Source organism: Pelmatolapia mariae, linkage group LG22, assembly GCF_036321145.2.
Source record: "Pelmatolapia mariae isolate MD_Pm_ZW linkage group LG22, Pm_UMD_F_2, whole genome shotgun sequence".
NCBI classification, from domain to species: Eukaryota; Metazoa; Chordata; class Actinopteri; order Cichliformes; family Cichlidae; genus Pelmatolapia; species Pelmatolapia mariae.
The window spans coordinates 19,622,272-19,637,661 of NC_086245.2; the positions used below are offsets into that span (position 1 = coordinate 19,622,272).

The 15,390-nt window shown below is 39.9% G+C and overlaps 1 protein-coding gene across 5 annotated transcripts in view; it reads right to left on the bottom strand.

Annotated features, from left to right (window-relative positions):
• elmo1 (engulfment and cell motility 1 (ced-12 homolog, C. elegans)) overlaps positions 1-15,390 on the bottom strand; it is a 105,049-nt gene that overhangs the window by 71,159 nt on the left and 18,500 nt on the right. Inside the window, exon 1 of one of the 5 annotated variants that reach the window (XM_065470975.1) lies at positions 2,600-2,761. The exons of the other annotated variants lie outside the window; for them this stretch is intronic. The gene's annotated coding sequence lies outside the window, so the exon portion shown is untranslated. Of the gene's footprint in view, positions 1-2,599; positions 2,762-15,390 lie in introns of those variants that run through there. 5 annotated transcript variants of the gene reach the window in all.

Genomic DNA, 15,390 nt, shown 5'->3' on the forward strand with positions numbered 1-15,390 from the left:
TAACAAGTTTCTTAACTGCTCATCATTATAACTTCATCCTCTTACAACTTACATAATGGAGATCTGTTATCATTCTGTGGTTCTACTAGAGTTCAAAGAAGTCCCTATTTCTTTTACTAGGCCTTGGCGCAGCACATCACTTTATCATCTGACCAGCTCCTGGTTTGAGAGCCATTCCCACTACCTTTCAGCCACATTTATTCTGATTGGCTGACCCTTGTCAAAAGAAGGCTTGAACAGCAGGTGGGTGGAGCTTGACCGATTGCGATTTATTAAAGTTATCAGCAAATAGCTGGTATATGACATATAATATCGTTGTGGTCTTTACTGCGCTCACCTTCATCATACAAAAGAGCAGAAAGGGACTAATTGGAGCGGTCTGAATCAGGGATTACCTGCACATGCTGAACAGTATTAATTATGCTTCTGGAAAACTTTAATATGCCACTGTCACATAACTAAAAATGTTCAACATGGAAAACCAAACGTGCAAACACTAACAAGTCCTTTTTATCCCCCTATATCCACAAAGACCAAGCAAAATGCAACGTAGCACAATCGCTGTTCTTTGCTTTAAAAAAAACCTATCATAACACATCTGGTCACCCAAGCTCTTGTGTGCCTAAAGTGTGTCTGCACCACAAGGTTTCACGGTATCATGTGAACTATTAGTGTGGGAGAGGTTTCATGTTTATTGCTTTCGCATGAGAGCTTCAAGAATTGTATATGGAGAGATCAGTAACTTTGTCTTTGTGTGGGTGTGTCTGTATTAGTCTGTGTGCTGGCTGGATTTCAAAAGAACCCCTTCAAGCTCTTCATCTGATGCCTCTACAAAGGGCCCGCCTAGCTGCAGGGGTTAGTGTCTGTGTATGTGTGTGTGTGTGTGTGTGTGTCTTCAAAAAGACCACCATCTTTTATTTGAGTTGAGACAAAAGGCCACAGTCGTGCTGCAGAGGACCTAGAGTTATTGTCGCTCTAAAGGTGACACCTTTACACATCTACACACATAGTAGATGTTCACGTTACACTTATTGTGAGCACACATACATAACACACCCTGTAGTTAAGGTAGATCAGAGTCTCCCAACTATAAACACCATCTGACGCTTCATGTTCCAAATGTTACTTTAACTTGATATGATTTAATTAACGATACAGAAGTGTGCATAATAGTAGTTATTACAGCTCAGTTACATTTGCACTATTACTGCTGGCATAAATTAAACACTTCAACCATTTAGGAGGTTGGAAAAAAAGAAAACTCGCCTGGCTGGGAATCACTGATGAATAGAATATCAACACAAAACAGAGCACAGGCCCAAGAGCCATGAAAGGCATAACAGCAAGAGTACACTTAATCTTAAAATCTTCATGCTTATTTATTTGTTTTCCCATTCTTCCACAACACACGTATACCTAACACCCAGTCGACAGGAAAAACCACTGATTGGAAGACAAAGGGCTGAGAAAAAGGCTTCAAAAAGGGTAAAGCTCGGGACAGGGTTGAGAAATGTGGCATCAAGATTCAAACAAACAGGAAGCACCACGTTCTGAGGGACTTCGCATACCAACAAGACAAAGAAAACAATCTAGCCAAGTCATTTTTTTTAGAATATTTTTATTATTTAATAGACCATTTTCTAAAATTTCTAAAGTCTCTGTGCGACCCATGTGCCTCTCAGCGGGCCTCTGTGTCACAAACCGCCTTCGCTCACACAACACTAGCAGGATATCCTGTCAAAGGTCGCTACCAGCTGCTCGTATCAACTCTCAGCAGCAGCCAGCCAATCTCTTTCAAGGCAGTTATGCCGCTAACACCAAGCTGACTTTTGCATTTATGAGTTTACATGTGCCCCTCAATATACCATCTCTATGTTTTTTAAACATAAATCTACACACACACAAGAAAAGAAATAAGCATGGAGCTATGATGCACCACCAAACAAAGAACAAACATAGCCTAAGTATAGCGCTCGGAGCAGAGCAAGCTGGCAAATTAAGGTAAACAAGTGAATCAGAAACAATTAGAGGTACTTGGATGATATTCTGTAAAACCAAGTAATGAAAACACTGAAATTATTAGTGATGAGGAGACAAAAAAACAGAGAGAGAGAAATAGAAAAAAAATCTAAGGCAAAATTAGGCCCCAAAGCACAAAACTAATCCTTAATGTTTATCATGAGGGAACATTCATATTGCCAAGTAATTACTTTCCAATGCAGCAGATTTATCAGCTGTGTAAGTATACACTTTCTTTAGCCAATCCAAAATCATAAACTACTGACACCACATTTCCATCCCACCAAATTACGAGGCCACAAAGCTCAGCTGTCTTTAAACTCGTCCGTTCTTTGACAGCGCAATTCTTCTTTGGTTTGCTGGAGGAAAACCCACGCAAGTTCCCTGTTCTTGGAACAGACATACCAAGACTTTTACCACTCCAGACGGCAAACATCCTACCACACAATGGCCGTGCTTAAGGAGGTGGCACACTGGAGATTAAAGGAGGCAGGGGAGCACACGGAGCCACACCCTGAGGCCTACTGCATCCTGTGTAGCCTTTTAAAGAGTGAAAAGTACTGAAGACTTGAGGACTCACCCGCAAGACTTTGACATCCACCAGTACTCTTAGCTTTCTTCCCAATCCACCTGCTTCTTGTGCATGCGACTACAATAACAGGATGGAGAGGGCGACTTCGGTGTGACAATCTGCCTCCAAGTAAAGTGCCTTCAGCATCACAAGCCACAAACAATAAGTTCACCACGGTCTGTGCAGTGCTTCGCCTGAGGCAAAAGAACAACTGACAGAGTGCTGAGACAGAAGGAGGAAGTAGAGGAAGTAGGCGTTTTTCGTGTGAGGAGGAAACAGGTCTGTCTGTTAGAGAAAAAAAAAAGCGGTAAATTCAAAGAGAAGACGACAACAGCCGAGAAAAGACTGTTGGATTTAAAACTTAAAGCTCACATGCAAGGAAAAACAAACAATGCATCTGTTTCAAGCCTAGGAATTAAAAACACACTCAGTGAGGTGACTGGATTACTTATGGGTAATTATAGCTTATGAATATGCCATCAGTGCCCCCCTACTCCAGCTCCACTGTGTTAGTCTAAACTGTTGAAGCCTTAATAGCCATCTACAAGCTCAACAAATTAAGGCCAAGACTTATTCTGTGTGTAATATGTCAGAATAGACAGCTAACCTATCAGTGACATTTAGCACGCCAAAAATAAAGAGCAAGGTTCGCCCTTGTTCGAGAGCCAAGCTGCTACTGCATCTAAAATGATGGCAATAACACATGGACTGAGAGTAACGATGAATTCATGTATGGATTCAGATATCATCAACCAGTGTAGCTCACACTTTCACTTCCACCTCTCGCTCCCCCTAATTACCACAGCGGCAGAACTGTCTGCAACAACAGAGTGACTCAGATGGTTTATACTGTCACAAAAGATCGCTGATCATCAGGCCAAACGCCTAAATTAAACATTTACAGCTTGTGCAAGACGATGACATCTTCATCTCCAGCTGAGAGCTCAACAGGCCATCTGTGCAAGCGACACACACAAAAAACAGATGTTTGCTCCACCCAGGCTGAGGTCAACTTTGGTTAGAGTCAGCCCCATAAATACAAACAGTCGGGACTCTCGGTTCTTCCAGGGAGCCTCCGAAAGGCGAGCGTCCAAGCGGGAAAATATTTCAGCTCAGCCACAGCAGTGAAAACAAAACATGCCAATTGAAATATATCATATCCTCATTTAAGTCTTTCATGTTCCAAGACACGGAAATATGAGCAAGATGACAGGCCTGCATGTGAAATGAGCGGTCATGTGATCGGCTGTGCCGTCAGAGCCAAACTTGGAAACTATCCTGACCTGAGGAAGTGAAAATATTTAGAGGACCTATGTCCTGGCTATAGAGCTAAGAATATCTGGGTTATATACTCCTCCAACTGTCAGCAAACTGTGACAGAGGGACGAAGGCTAGCAAAGAGAGAAGCACGCCAGAGCTTTATTAATCTGTCCAAACTATCTAAACTCCTCCTTGAATGTCCTGACTTTGTAGTCGCTTTAACCCTCATGATTCATCCAGGATGCTACGACATATCTGTCGAGGTTGGCGAACGTGACATTTCTTCCATGTCACCATCTGCTCACTAAAACTCAAAAACTGTACAACACTACTGAAGAAATTACACCTCCCCATTCTTTCAAAGTTAAAAGTCTTATGATCTGAAGTCAAACTCTAACGAGCTCATTTTGGCATATTTCCACAAATGCAATTAATATGCATATCCCTCTTTCAAAATGGAACAAAAAGTCTAAACCTACACGACCTCAAAAAAAAGGAAGAAAAAAAAGAGAGAAAAAAAACCACAACGAGGTGGAAATATTTATGCTCGGACCTTTCTGAGCATGTGGACAGACAGCATTTAAGTAAACTATTTTGTGCAAGTGTTTTGAGATGTTTACGCAATGATGAACAAGAATTTAAGCTGACCGTAAACATTCCTCGTTCACAGAGAACAGAACAGAAAAGGCGCTAAATGGTAACACCCAAAATTTAAGCATGTAAGTGACGAGGGGGTCGATACTCAAAACTTTTGATTGACCTGCTGCAATGTTTACACATACATTTTTTTTGGTTAGTTGATTTTATGATCTCTGTGTTAGATCTGAAATGTGTTGAGTTTATCCAAAAGCAGCAGACTGACTGAAGCAGTCTCGTCTGTTTGTGGCTCTAGTTTTGGGCTATTCAGCCTTAGCTGGTTGGTAGAATGAATGCAGTGATATTTACTTAAGTTACTACAATTGTACGGTGCTGTGCAAAAGTTTCAAGCCCCCCCTCACTTCTTTCTATTTTACTTCAAAAGAGGCAAACACTTTTATAATTCTTTTAAAAAGTGGTCTTGAGCAATAGTTCTGCAGACTTTCAGAAAGCCTGTTTTACTCACTTTCCTACCAGACTATTGACTATTGTCAGTTTAATGTTATGAGGGTTTTTTGTTTGTCTTTTAAATTAAGCCACTTAACACTGAAGCACATCAAAGAACCTAACTCCACGGTATGAGCCAGTTTTGTGCCTGTCTTTGGGGACTTTTGTAACTAGCAGCCTATCACATAGACATTTATTTTTTTCCACTTCTTTAGCCGAATTTACTAACAGTCTCAAAAATAACAATGTTTCACAGGCATAAAATAGTACTTTTACACCAAAAAGGTGATTCCCAAAGAGCTATTATTAAAAAGCTTGTACACTTAAAAAACTTGTATGTTTTTGGATGGTTTGCAGAGCGCCCTCAATAATTTTGAGGAAGCTGGACAAATGGAGGACAAAAGGAGAAGTAACTATAAATAACTGTTTATACCAGACGAACAGTAGCTGAAAGTCATGTCCTTAAAAAAAAGGGGAAAATCCAGTGAAGACCTGACACCGGATACATGTGGCCCTTCAGTTGATCTGTGCACTGAAGCCTCATCAGAAATAGTATCAGGGGAAGGGTGACTGTAAAGGAAGGGAAACAGGGAGAAAATGATGAGGTATGCTAAATTACACGAGAACTGGACTGAAAATCAGCAGCAACAAGTCTTATGGAGTAATGAAACCAAGTTTGAACTGTCTGATTCAAATTGTCACCGGTATATATGGAGGTGATGAAGAGTTTATATGCATGAGAATGATCCCAAAGACACAGAGACTGCAGAAAAAGCATAGCTGGATATAAAAACACACACTGAAACACTATCAGTCATGGATTGGTCTCCCCAGAGCCTGGACCTCAACATTTTTTATGCAGTGTGGGATCATCAGGATGGAGAACAGAACAAAAAGCAGCCAGCATCCAAAGAAAAGCTTTGACTGTCCTTCATGAAGCCTGGAGAACTATGGACTAGACTTTTGCAGAGTACTGTAAGAGCTCAAAATCAGATATTATTCAGGGGAAAAACGAAGAATTTGGCATATTAGAATACTAATAATTTAAAGCTGATTGTTTTATTTAACAGCTATGCTGACCTATTTCTGAAAAGTAAATGGAAATTTTCACATACATAACAGCAAGATGTTGATTAATCAACAACACATGGGCAAATATTCAAAACAAGTGTTACTGTTTATAAAATTCAGGAGCTGGATATCAGTCAGCAGCTGTATGACCATGGCCTAGATAACCACTGTTTGCGAGGAATGTGAGCTTCTTTCTACATGGTTGTAGATCAAAGCATTAGCTGAAAATTTAAAGCAAATGCAGGTTTTGAATAAAGTCAGGCAGGTGCTGACGTCATCCAATTGACTGGTGTTTCAAAAACTTCTTTTCTTATTCACAGACGTTCTCTCTCTGTTTTAAACATAAAATGAATCGGCACATTCCCACATTGTGCTTGCAGAGGAGGTTGTCAGGCCAAGATAATTCCATAACACTTCGGGGGTTCATCTATTATTCAAAGCCACATCCACACTTATTCCACTTAAGAAGAGTAACACGTTTCACTTGCATGATCAAACTACAGCGGTAAATGAACACAAGCTATTAGCCTGCAAAAAAAGAAGAAGAGGAAAGTCCTGGGGTTTGAACGGGGCACTGAGAAAGACAGACTTCCTGCTTTAGACTCTAAACTAGATAAAATGCAAAGAGAGATAACCTGTAATGAAGTTATCGTGCACCAGTAGACCATTCTTACTGGACAAAGAAATTCCAGCGAATTACATCTTGCCAGTCCATATCATCATTAACAATGCTCCATGCATGCATATGCTAGGTCTGTAAACCATCAAGATAAACAATAATCTATAATTACACAATGACAGCGTCAATCAAAGTAATGTTATTAGAACACAAAAATATAGTCCTCATTATTTTCTACAAATGACGCTTTTAAAGCAGTGTGTCATCAACCGATTAGACCACAGAGAATATTGAGGGTGGAGATGAGACGGAGGCAGATGATCTGCTGTGGTGGTGACCCCTAAAGTGACCTGCCAGAAAAAGAAGCAGAGGAAGAAGAAGAAGCAGAAACAGCAACAGTCTGCAAAACCACAGAAGCAAAATTAATAGGAACAAAATGTTCGACAGCAGCTCCTTAATTGGTCCAAACACAACTGGGTGTATTTTAATGCAGAAAATGTCAAATGTAAATACAGTGTTTTAGCTGAGTTTCACTGCCCAGTTTTGTGCAAGTATCCACTTATTATCCTACGAATAACAATGACTGGAACATCGTTGCACACGCTAATGTGCTGCTGACACCTTGCTTGTCTGACAGTAGTAATAGCACACAGGTTCAGGGGCAATTGACTAAACCTGTGTGTGCAGCACACCAGACAGGTGTACTGTAAACCCAAATAATCTAATGTAATTACTTTGTAATTAATTCGGTAAACTTAATTTTACAGAATACCCTAAATATTTAGATTTAGTGCTTAAGGTCTGTGACAAATTATTCCTTTTTTGAGGTTCTCAAATTAATATTTTATAATAAATTTTACAAATTTGGGGGCTTAAATACCAATTAAAAGTGTATTTTTTACTGTATTCTAATATTGTTTTTTGTGTGTGCATCTTGGTCCTGTGATAGATGAGTGATAAGTCCAGGGTGTACTCTGCCTTGATAGAACAGCTGGAATAGGCTCCAGCCTTCCTGCAACCCTGGACCGCATAAGTGGAAGAAAATGGATGGATGGATGGATGTCTTGTATCAGTAATGTGTAGTCAGGAAAGCATTCAGCTCTTTTATCTAAACACAGTCAGGCTGAGAAAAATATGCATGCAAGCACTTACTGCACTTAATATGATCAAGAAAGACAGGAAGAAGATGTTTGTCTGCTAGAGTCTGCACTTATCTATTAATATTGCAGCGTGCATGTCAGGGAAGCTCAGAGCTTGCTGTTCATAATTATGCCTGTTCTGTTTTCATGACTGTTTTATGTTTGTGCCATTATGCTTACAGTTTATTTTCTCAGGCTTTATTTATTCCCTTCATGTGAGGAAAGTGAGCAGTGACACCATGGGTGCATTGGGGTTTTTGATTATCAGCGTGTTGACACAGATAAGAGTCTTATGCGACTGAAATGGAAGCAAGTCGGCTTCTTTTTTAGGTTCAGATTTCACTCATTCTAAAAGCTGATAGAGCCCCAGGTATTTAACCCACAGTGGGCTTCTCCTCTTGGAGGTTGCCCTGTTCACACCTCTCAGTGATACAGGCAGTGCCATAACCTGGATGATTGACAACCCACATGCAGATAAGAGACTGCAGAGTGATGCTTTGCTCAATTTGATAATAAAGTCTTATCGGGTGAATCTCAAGCTATCGAGAAAAGGTCACCACTAAAGCCTTATGCCAATATATTAAAATGAGAATACTGGTTATTAAATGTAAGTAACTGTAAGTAAGTGCCCACTATTATTTAAATTAACAGGGTTACTGTGACACAAAGGAAGAAATTATTACACATTGAGCTTAGTTAATATTAAAAGGTTTATTTGTGTCATTTTTTAAGCTCAAAATAGCAAAGGTCAAATATTTATGTTAACTAAAAGTTTCTTAAACTCTGGCATAATTGAAACTCACTTGTACACTATTGTTTTGTGTATAATGATAAATTGTTTTAATTGCCCATATCGTTATCTGTCTGCACAATGCTGCAGTCAGCACTCTTCACAGACCATCAGTCCCTCTAACATCTGCCCTTTCTCTATCTGTAAATCATGAAAAAAAGAAAAGAAAAAAGAAAACAGCTACATTTTAATAATGCAAATGGCTAAGGCGCTTAACCCATGCCAACTTTAAACTGAGGATGAAAAGGCAATGTTAGAATTTAAGAAAGTAAGTCATGCACTGTACTGCAAATATCAATAACAACAGGGACACTCCTGTCAGTGCACTAACTGAACAAGGCTAACACAGCTTATCATATGAAGGCTCAGTTACACAGGTCTGGAGACTGGCCAGTGACCTCCTGGTAACCTCTGGTTGTCAGGAAAAAATCAGTTTTTCCCAAACCAGTTTGCAAGTGGTTGCTGGGTGTCACTGGGTGAAATTGGCTGGAAACAGGGTGGCAGTTCTGGTTTGTGTTGCAGTTTTTTAAGTTTACTTACCACTTGGTGGTTGGTTAGCGTTTGTAGACAAACTGGTGTCACAACCGCATCAATCAGTCTAGTAACCAGAGCAACTGCAAGGAGATTTTTGGTGCAGCACTGTATACCTCTTTGCAATCAAGTTCATCTACCAGCTACCAGCAACCACTCAACAACTGGTTGGGGAATTAATATTTTGCTCTGATTCTTCCTTCCCATGATTATAATTTTAAACACAACTCTAAAACATAGACAAACAAATGAGAAGTGGCCCGATAACAGATGCAAAAAGTTGCTATGTATGTACCTTCATCTCTTTACCAATGTAATGAGTAATGATTGAATGTATTTATTTATCTAATTATATCAGGTGTTTACAGCATCCACCATGCATCATAAACCGCTGAGAAGTGAACAGACAAATATGGTGACCCACTGATCATGAATGAGGTTCATCACTGCTCTGTGATCAATCTAAATGGAAAGTGTGATATTTTAGGATATGTAAGCGCTTATGAAACATTATCTGTATCATCAAAAATACCCCTGTGTGTATATTTAAATCAGCACTTACAGTGCGCGTTGTCAAGGGTGTTGCATAAGGTGACTATTACACGTTGGTTTTTTCCTTACTGATACACAATAGGCGATGTGCTCTGTTCAAACACAATCCCTTTTCTCTGTAGATTTAAAAATAACATGCCATCCTCGCCCATTACATAACTCAATATCAGTCAGCACCAATGTCGGTGGCGAGAGCTTTAAAACAGAAAAGAGGCGCGCAATTAGGTGTTTACCCCGGAAGCCTTTCCACTGCTGGCTACAGGAAAAAAAGTGTGAGAGTGACCTTCTGCTCTTGGGCTTCTTAGCAGCCTTTCCAGGTCAAACACCCACTCTCCACAGCTTATTTATTCCAAACAGAACAGAACAGTAGGACTGAGTTATGGAAATACTTTGTGATCCAATATTGTCTTTAAAAGTAGATCCAAACTTGTAATCTGTTGCAGCGGTAGGAAACATTAAGTTTGCTGGGATCCAGCTGGGTTGAAAGCCATCAGTGTGCCGGATTGTTACCACTGCTGACGTGTGCAATCAGCAAAGAGACCTTAACGTCTACTTTAGTGGAAGGCAGGCTTAGATCCTTAGTAATAAATAAGGGGATGTATGCTTAGAATTATCATAAAAACACAGTACCATCACAAATTCCTCCAAAGAAAATTCCGCATACTCAACCAGTGGTCGGTTCAGACTTCACCATCGGGATTTTTAAATGGACCTCAATGAAATCCTGAGGCTGATAACAGCGGTTTCAGAACCTTAAATTACCTCAGCTAGAGATTCTGGTTAAAGAGATAAAAATGTCAGTTATGCTATGCATGTCTCCAGTCTCCAGTGGCTGGTCTGGCTGTAGGCCCGTGGGGTCTGGGGTGCAATCAACTTACATATTTTGGACTGTTAGAATGAAGCAGGAAAGAGGGGGCTGGATACTTAAAGGGACAGATTGACTACTGATGTGACTACATTTATAGTCATAACAGTAGAAATGGCTTTAGGTAAGTCTCTGGTGTGGTACTCAAATGCACAAGCACTATTTAAATGTCATGTTCTAAATATATTTATTAGAAATAAACGGCTCCACGGAAAACTCACGGGGTGTAAGCAAAGAAAGGAAAAAAATGTAGTTGCTAGAGGCTTATAATCTCAAACCTTTGATGTTGAACAAACCCTGGCAATGGTGCCGACTGACTTTTTACAGTATGTAATAATTTCAGCACAGACGTATAACAAGTTATTTATTACAAGCTAACTAACTGCTTAGTGAGACAATATAAGATAAAGCACTCAAAGACCTGAAGAAACTGAAATCTATGGGAGACAGAAGACTGTTTAAAAACTTATTTGGGGAAAATTCAGTGAAGTTTCTATGCTGTGTTTATTAGAGTTGGCTTGTGAGTATATAGATGCAGTTCATTTAGATAAATCACTTTAAAATAACGGCCCAAATGTGATACCATGATGACTACCAAGTGGGGAGTAGGGATGTCTTGATAACAGAAATTTAGTAGTTGGGACCAACAGATTTACACGATTCTTAATACCCAATTTGATACAACGGAACAACAAAACAAAACAAATATAGAATCTTACAAAAAAAAAGCAATTCTGTAAAAAAAAAAAAAAAAAAAAAATCAACAACAGCTGAAAAGAGAAGATGCTAATATTATATTTTGTTGACAGGAAAATGTTTGGATGGTTGCCGAGTAGCCTACTATAGTTACTACAAGGCACAATGTTAGTTACATTACATCAGGTTAAGTATTACACGTTAGCCATTGCAAACATTTGAGCCTATCCAACATCTAACAAAAATGGTTAGGTATATTTCAGAATAACACAAGGATAATACTTTGGAAGCTGTTAGTGTATTTACACCATGTGTCGTTCAGTTTCTCAAGCCAGCCAAACTCGTATTTGTATGGTCGTATTTTATAAATGTGAGTTTACATTTGTGAATTAGGTGTACTACAATGATGTTGCAGCAATCATAGCAGTATTAACAATTTTCTAACTCTCTCACATCAAAAGAAAGAATAGATAAACCAGACCCAACTCCCGTTCCATCACATGTAAATCTAATACAAAATATATTCTTTTGTCTTTCTCTGTCTTTTACATTTTTAAAAACTGAGGTAAAACAAACTTTTGGCTCAAAAATAAATAAATAAATCAAAATACCACTGTGGAAACGTAAATGTCTGTTAACAAAACCAAATATGAAATCTCTTCTTCAGCGCCATAAAAATGTGTGTAACAGTTGCCAAAGCCACAACTGTGTGTGATGAAGAAAAGCATTAAAGTGCAATGCTTCAAAAGCGGCAGAGAGTTGGGGCAGAAAGAGTTTGAGCAGAGCTCCCCTCTGACTGATCACTGCAGACAACAAAGGGCTGGAGCCTCAGGGGCCACGCTTCAAGGAACAAGCCATCCTGTAAAAGTTCCCTTGACCCCCATCTGTGTGTGTGTGTGTGTGTGTGTGTGTGTGTGTGTGTGTGTGTGTGTGTGTGTGTGTGTGTGTGTTTAGTGGGGATGGTAGGCACACAACAAAACCCTGTCAGGTCACATGACCAAGGCGGGGATCTATGGTGCTTTTCAATTGGACAGAAAGGGAAGTTATAGAACTAGGTCTATAGTCCCATTGTCGTGCGAGGTATGTGTTGGAGGAGGTGGAAGGCGTTGTAACACAGGGAGGAAACCAGCGCAGCATTTTTCATTCACAAGCAAAAAAGTCTAAACCCGCCTCCATCATAGAGTGACCTTGACTACTCTAGCAGAACACCGAGCGCATCCGAGCACCTCTCTATCACACAACCCTCCCGCCCCTCGCTCTAGGTGGGTGCATTTCAGAGAAGCAAACAACCACGTAAACATTTTGCCATTTTAAAACACTGACACGGTTGAGGTTATGAAACTGGCCTTCATTGAAAAAACAACCGACCAACCAAATTTAGGACAGGGAATAAGTTATAACAAGCTCCAGTTTCATGCTATGTTACCAATCAACCCTCATTTCTGGAGGGCAAATCAATAACTCAGCTTTTCCAAATGCCAGCTAATCTGGCTCATTGAAACTGCCACTGAGGTCATAAAAAAAATCCTAACAAAAGCAGCAATTGGATAATTAAATTGCTTCCTGTCATGTTAAATAAATATCTTAAAAAGGTAAAACATTCTTCAAAATCAGTTCAACAAGGTCAGGCTAAAGCAGTCTCTCAAATGTGCAGTTTAGCAATAATCAGCCCTGAAATTTGTGTTCCTAAAATGCTAAAATTATACACCAGACGGCAGGAAAGAAATGCACCGGACAAAAGGTTATTACGGAAAACATGCATACATAACCACAAGCAGCGCACACAAGCTGGAGACAACAGACATCGCACTTGTCTTTTATAGCCTCCTCTGTGAGGTTTCTCATTCATAAAACACAGACGGTAGTTATCTCTTCGTAGCTAAGTGAAAACTGCTCTTGAAGGCTATTCATCTCTCAACAGGATTATCATTGCTCGTAAGGAAGGAAGTGTTGGTACGGCTTCTGTGTGCTAAACAGCAAACAGAAAAGACAGATGCTTTGGGAAGTTACTTGCACACTCAGGATCCCACGAAGCTGCAAAAGCAGAGCACACGCACTGTTGCCGACCAGGCGTGAGCTAAGTGTACATCTCAGAATAGAGCAGAGGGGATTATGCAAGAACAATACTGTAGCTAAAGGCTTAGTTTCACTCATTTTGGAGAGAAAAGAGAGCGGCACTGCCCTAGAGCACGGGCAGTATGGCAATGTTATGCTAATTACTGTGAGTGTTAGTCTTAATGTGTCACGCAGCCCACCTTGCCAACAGAAGCAACGAGGACAGATGAAGATACTGTAACCAGGAAATATAAGCATAACTTTAAACTGCTCATCTTTCTGCTACTATATTTTATTTTTGCTGCTTGAAAATGTGCAAAGTAGAACGTTCTGGTTGTTCTGAGGTTACTGACAACAACTAGTTAATACCATGTATTGTATTTCAGAAGCAAGTCTCACCATTCGCCAGCCATATTGGTATTATCTCTTGTGTGGGCAGTTTTATTTAAGGCAATGTCTACATTAACTTTGATTTCAATAGTCACCAGACATTAAGACATTAAAAATACTGACCAGTGGTACCTCTCAGCCTCCCAGTAGATTCATGTATGCTATCAATTTCAAAATCCTACATTGCCTTGTTCTCAAGTTATTGCATTCACAAGGTTTTCAGAAAACTTGACCTACCTCCTTAACGGCAAGGTCACTGAGAGTCAGACTTGTCCAAGAGTTTTAGTAGACACACCTATGGTATCACTTTGAAACTCCTAAATTGCTCCGTTCTTGAGTTATCGCATTCACAAACTTGGGTGTCCATGTCGCCCGCCTGCAAGGCAGGGTGATGACAATACCCCAACAGCCTTTTACGGCTGAGGGATAAAAAAACAAATGACTAGAATCTGATTTAAAGAAATAAAAGATGGTTCATTCTTTCCTCTGACCCTGATTTCTAAATTATCTTAGAGCAAACTTTCTCTTCTATAACCCCTGTGGTTCAGGTAAGGGAGGGATTACATGTCATGCATCTGCGAGTCCACTCGCCTCCACATCACGTAGATTTCATTAGATGTTGAACGTGAGGGTCCGTGCAGATGTCTGCGTGCCCGTGAATGTTATTGTGACTGCGCACACTTCTCCGTGGAGAATTTATATTACAATGCACCAAGTACATATTTGCTCAAGGTGGCAGACTTCAAAGAAGTACAACAGGACTAATAACTACTTGGCCATCTGATCTCCAGCTCTTCTTGTCTGCAGCTGAGTAAAATTGAGGCCTTAGGCTGAAAAAGTATAATGGTGTAAAGTTCACTCTTTTATACTATATACGCAGACCGTGTAAAACACGGACGTAGCTTAAACCTGGATTTTATCTGAAGGCCACTAGATGGCGACAGCTGTAGTTGCTACACATCTTCTGGTCCCATAAAAGTCTATGGGGAAAAGACTTTCTGACTTGACCTCAGTAAGAACTTTCCTGCTGAGTTTATGGCCTCAGTCACGCATTTATATCATACTAAAAAACACTGACGGCTGCTAATGCTACACTTCAGCCTTCTAGTAGATGTGGTATAAATTTGAAGATCTTCTGTAACTTCCGTCTTGACTTTTATTGGATTCAGAAGATTTAAAGAAAAAAACAAAAACTTGACCTCTGACCTTGAGGCCGAGGTCAATGAGATTTAAACTTGTCTAAGATTTTTAATAGAAGCACTTGTGGTACGAATTTGAAAATCCTACATCATCTCGTTCTCGTGCTCACAAAGTTGAGTGTCCACGTCGCCCTCCTGCCCAGCAGAGTGATCATAATACATCAGCTTTTTATGGCTGAGGGGTAATAAAAAAAATAACGACTTGGGATTGACAAGTTGTTAGCCAATGAGCAAGCAGTTTCACAGTCAGACCCGCCCCTCTCATCATCTTTTACACCGTCTATGGCTAAATGAGAAACAAGTGCACCCACTTCATGTGCGCTTTAAAATATCTTTGGTTATATGCCTATGTTTGCTGTAAAACCATGACAAGAGAAACAGATTTATGAGTGGTCACTGAAAAATATAAAAAACAAAACAAAAAAATTACTTGTTGCATTTTATCATACACAAACAGGAGCGAACACACCATTCAAGCCCAGCTTTCACAATAAATCCTTTCATTTTTAGCGAATGTGTGCCTGAACAGCCACATTTGAACAGCTCTGCA